At 35.7% G+C, this 5,728-nt stretch overlaps 1 long non-coding RNA gene across 1 annotated transcript; it reads left to right on the top strand.

Moving 5' to 3' along the window:
• The first annotated feature begins 257 nt into the window (after window positions 1-257).
• Window positions 258-3,167, top strand: LOC116172337. The gene is made up of 3 exons (XR_004145637.1): window positions 258-385; window positions 437-654; window positions 3,036-3,167. It is a non-coding gene; the product is annotated as an uncharacterized LOC116172337 (long non-coding RNA).
• The last annotated feature ends 2,561 nt before the right edge of the window (window positions 3,168-5,728 follow it).

Here is a 5,728-nt window from a genome sequence, read left to right on the forward strand (position 1 = left end):
CTGATTTATTCCAGTAATTATTACCGAATGCTAAGAGATCACAATTTTAATTAAAATAATTCATCAATAAATAAGTCCACAATTCGAAAACCATGTGATAAATTTAATAAACAGGGCAATAAAGCGTGTCAAAAATCCATTTTTTTAAATAATTAAATTAATTGAATCCTCTCCGCAAAACCGCAAAATTAAGTAACCAATCGCTGCGCGAATCAGCAACTAAAATCCAAGATGGCCGGAAAAGTGGGTTCATTCTACTTACCATTTCTCAATGTTGATCCCTTAGAGTTATCGAAAATCCTGATTACAATCCCGAGACACGAGAAGCAAAGCTCGACGAGAACGAGGAGACGAATCACACGCTTCATAAGCCAAGAGAGAGTTTGTAAGTACCTATCTATGTGATATATGTTTTTTACTCCACAAACCTTTACAGCAATGCATCTACTACCATTCTGTCAGCGCTATACGGGAAACTGTTAGTTATCCTAGGAATTGCAATTCCGATCACAGACACAATTTCACCGGACGCAAATTTTTCGTTCTACCAAGGCTTTTATTTGTATTTATACTTCGGAAGCATCGGTTTCGTTGCTTATATGTACATTACGTTAGTAAAGGAGAAGGCAATCTTTTCCATCATGAAAGCATATCGTAAGTATGAATTTATGTAGTGCAGCCAATTTCAGATTCGTTACACTAATTCAATAGTTTGGTTCACAAAGGGTAAACTTCATTAGGGTATATTGATCAGTGCTTTGATGAAGTGAGAGAGGTAATTGACTCGTTTAATTAAAACGAAAATTTTAATGGTTTGCCCTAAATATTCTATTAAACCTTTATTTTTGCGAAATTGAATTGTGTAATGCGATTTTTAATGTAAAAGCGTCTTCGGAAACTGTAAAATTGAATAAACTTAATAATCAGGTCCTATCTTCTCAAAAATAACGGAACCTTTTAAGTTAAGATTTAAGATACTTTATGAATAAGCCTTTATATACACAAGAAAAATCAGAATTCCGTTCCTTCATTGTAACGAGTCTCCACGGTATTGCTTTCCGTGACACCGAAAATAAACGTACACTTTCACAGGAGTGAAATATCTCGTATGCTTTCCTTCATGATTAATAGAAATAAGAGTTTGTGCGTTTCATACACCTTCTGCAGGGGTATGGATCGAGTAAAAAATTGACAATGTGATAAACAAACTCGTTTACCTATAAAACACTGATAAGCTTTCGAACCTAACCCAAACTTACCGCATCCGTGGTTGAGCAACACGATGGATTATTAGACAAATCAATGCCAGAAACTGCTAGCCGGATATTCTAGTCCGTCTCAACTAAATACTACCTAAAGTATCTACCGATGTGGTTTTGTTGGCGTACACGTTATAAGTTTTCTTTATAGTCTTCTGCCTTGATCATACACTAACGCCAAAAATTGACCTAGTTTTATTGGTTTTAATGTCTTTATTCTTTAACTGAGATATTCTTATCCTGACAACATAACCCATGGAAGAATATGTTTATCACAATTTCAATCTCAAAAGATACTAACATTTCTTATGAAATGTACCCGCTGAAAGACAATACACTTTAGTAAATAAGAAACTGGGAATGAATGAGACAGATAACTGAAAAGTAAATAAAATTAGTGTATCAAAAAGTAATGCAAAACAAATGTGTACAAAATTTGAGCCACTCTCAGTTGGTCCGGGGTGCGAGATCAAATTTGGGCTATTGGCCGGGGGTGCGAGATCACGCTTAGGCAATTGGCTCGGGGTGCGAGATGATATTTCGGTAGTTGGCCCGAAGGTGCTTCAGCAGTTGACCCGGAGTGCTATATGTCGGCAGTTGGTCCGGGGTAGTTTGGCAGTTGGCCCGAGTGCTTTGGCAGTTTGCTCGGGATTATTTTCGTAATTACAATAAAGGTCTCACATTTTCGTTTTTTTTTAAATTTACTTAATAGGTTTGTATGTCAGCTCTCCCTATGAGACGACACACATCTAAGCTTGCCCATACACTGCGTGAAAACGTCAGTGCATAAGAATCCCACGCTTACATTCAGTATTACACAAAACACACTCCGCGTTTTGGTTGTACACTCGCCATGACTGCAACAAAACTAGCTGGTCTACTACAATCGGTTAAAATTATGCGCTTCAAGCGCATGCACACACTTACAATTTCAAGGTCAGCCCAATAACCTAGCAGAGTTACAAGCCTAGTTACTTTTCTGGTAACTTTTTTAATTCTAGTGACTTTTCTACAAAATTTTTGATTTTTTCTAGACGAATTTTGATTAAGGTCAAAGTACGTAATTCTCCAAGGGCAAATATTGAAAGCTTAACGAAGAAAATAGAAGCTCCTACAAAATGGCCGCAGTCTACTTTTTATTGACTTCATCGTTTAACTACAACATTTTTAAAGCCTCCGTAATTAACAGGTTCTTACGCGTTAGCCTACTACGAGTATTTCAAGTATCGTAGGTTCGAATCCTCAACGCCAATAAGCAACCTCCAGCAATCACTGATGACGAGGGTCCAAGGTGACGAGTCTAAAATAGCATCCAAGATGGTGGGTTCAAATTGACATCCAAGATGGTGAACCAAGTACCACAGTACCTACCCCAGGCCGACTGCCGAAATATAGCATCCCGGGTCAACTGGCGAGGCACCCCCGGATCTCGCACTCCGGACCAACTGCCGATAAATTATCTGGCACCCTGGCCAAACTATCGAAATTAGAATTTTCCCACGGTCTAGTTCACCAATACCTACAATTATTCTTGAACCCTCAGATAAAACACGATATATACCATGCAAGGTGCCGTTTACACTTCTGTAAATACATCCTAGGTTTGTAAATGGTACTTTTATATTGCTTGGTACGTAAACTACCATTACACTGCACTTCACTGTATCTCCGAACATGACAAGAGAAATGTACATCAACAAAGCACAATATTTGATAGGGAAACATGTACGAAACTCATTTAAAGGGGATTTTGTATTTAATAAATTGATTTTTTAGGCAAAGAAAGTAGAAGCTTTATCAAGAAGAATACACTGTCTGTGGGGCGGTTGTGGCATTCTAAAGCTGAGCGATACGGAAGTCTGTACCTGAGACTGGGAGCGATCGGTGAGTACTCCTTTTTGGATGAGGCGCACCTATCATGTAGGATCTTTAATTTATACCGTCAATGACGCCAGCCAGTATCCAATTAAACAATTTTTGAGGTTCTTTTTTAAGACGCCACTGAAAGGTAAATTCAGGTTCATTTACTGGTGTAGTGACACTTACAAAGAAAAATGTGGCCTTTAAGATATGATTGGCTAAACCAAATGAATTTTTTTTGTGAAGCAGATTTAAATGTTCGATGATGGGTGTAGTTTTTGAAAATGTATTGTAAAAGCTCAAGTCCAGCCGAGAAAAGACCGCGCAACTCAAACTCAGAAATCAAAACTCCCGTCAAAGCCAATTGAAACTCATGATGCATGATCGTCAAGGAACAAGCCTGCCTAAAAGTTAGATCGCTCGTCCAAAGTAATGGCTCTCAATCGGGAATTCAATCTACTACGATAATTCAAAAACAGTGTAAATTAAACGTGCAGATCCAAGTTTATTGACTTCCGCTCAAGGAGTAAGCTAATTACGAGTAGGAACTAATCAGGAAATAACTCTTAAAGATTCGGGCAATATTTTAAACAGACAAAACTATACCATGGTTTTCTTGTATGAACCTGTCTAGAACAAAACAACAATATTTTCCGTTTGAATGTAAATTTAATTAATGAGAATTTTCTGAGTTCACAATTTAGATTTTAATATCGAAATAACGAAAATATTAATTATTAAGTGTGTTTCTTGCAGTACACATCAGTATATGACAGTTGTGGCACAGTATATCATGATACAAAATTTTATCATTGACACAACCTTTCTCTTTAAAAAAATGCAACTTTGATATAACTCACCCTGTATAATTTCAATTTCGTTGAAAATATTTTGTAGGTTGTACCCTTAAAACCTGCCTTAAGAGTTCTTCAACATGTTACGACAATGAATTTTCAATGTTTGCGTTAATAAACCCACAATCAATAAATGAGTAGGATCACAGTAAATAATTATGACACAAAAACGTTTATGAATGCCCAGGATTTGATTAAAACGGTTATAGGTTATAATTTGGTACCTTCGGTACAAGTAAGTGCAAAATGGGTACAAAATAATGTTATTGACAGGTCTTCAAATTGAATTATACTGTGCTAGGAGTGTACAGACACTTTTATAAACGCTTGGCGCTTGGTACCCATTATTTCAGTGTGCTTTGTGCGGATCAGTATCAATAAAATAATGATCTTTGTGATCCAGAAAAAGATCTTTTACTTTCCTACATTTTGTTATCTTTTGTTTAGCTTAGTCACGCTATCCATTTCTGTGGGAAAAGGTTCAAAGTTAAACTGACATTATACAACCGGGCCTAAATAAGCGTTCCTTAATTACGCACAAAGTTTAAGTTTATTCTACTATAAAATGATTAAAATGCCAAGTAATAACGATGTTTCTGTATCTTGTAGCCTTCACCAGATACAATTATGTCGTGGTCTAAGATTTCATCAGTGTAGGAGTCCAGTACTCCGTGTGGTTCATTCACGGTACTTGCTTTGCTTAATTACGTAGTACTGTTTTTACAATTATTCACAATGGGTACTTATAATTCAGATTAAACTCAAATTCTCGCAATGTTATTGTCACTTTATTTATTGGTTTACAGGCGATTTAATTTGGTACTTGTAATTTTATAATCTCTCCTTGTACACTTTCGGCATCTGCTAGAAAGAAGAAGCCCCAATACTGACTCAAATTCCAAACAGTTAATTATACAAATTTTGATCAACACCTAAAATAAATCTTGGATACGAAAAGGTAAATCTGACATGAACACTCTATGGGAGTCGCACAATGGTTTGGAATAAACACATTCAATTAACTGATTGACAAAAACAAAAATTGATTCACACATGAAATGAAAATTAAAACAAAATTCATGAAAGAAAGAAAAGATTACAAAGCTTATTTGGACAAATTACCCCGCACGCAGGCGTTCCATTTAATAAAACAAGAAAATCTTAAAATTAATTAGTTTTTTTTCTCTTTTTATAATCCTAATATTCTGGTCGTACAAAAGTTTGCGATAACAAACCGCACTTAACTTCACACGTAAACGATGACGGATTCTGAACTTCTTCAACTCGTTAAATCGAGCGGACTACCCATAATGAAACGTACGCGCTTTTTCAATCGTCGCAAACCACCTAACCTCGTTTTTACGTTAATTCTAGTATTTAATGAAACATTCCTTCCACAATAAAATAATCTCCTTCCTCAAGATTTTTCAAAAACACCACCAATCATAATTACATTTACAGTTTTCGTAAACTGTAGTTATACTTGAGGATAATAATTCATAAAAGATAGAATATTTATTTTTGGAAATTTGTGCGAACCATTTTAATGCATATGTAAGGCACATCCGTTAGCTTTGTACATGAATTCATCATTGAAATGCCTCTCGTTCCAGTGTACTCGCACTTTTCTTAAGATGATAGTTTTTCTTAAAAGCATTTCGTAATTTGGTATACATGTAGTACAAAACGCAAGCTCATATAGAACTTAATGAAACGTCGTATTTTCATCCAAAATAATTCAGTCGATTTAATTAA

Source organism: Photinus pyralis, unplaced genomic scaffold (genome assembly GCF_008802855.1).
Source record: "Photinus pyralis isolate 1611_PpyrPB1 unplaced genomic scaffold, Ppyr1.3 Ppyr1.4_LG5, whole genome shotgun sequence".
In the NCBI taxonomy this organism is placed as follows: Eukaryota; Metazoa; Arthropoda; class Insecta; order Coleoptera; family Lampyridae; genus Photinus; species Photinus pyralis.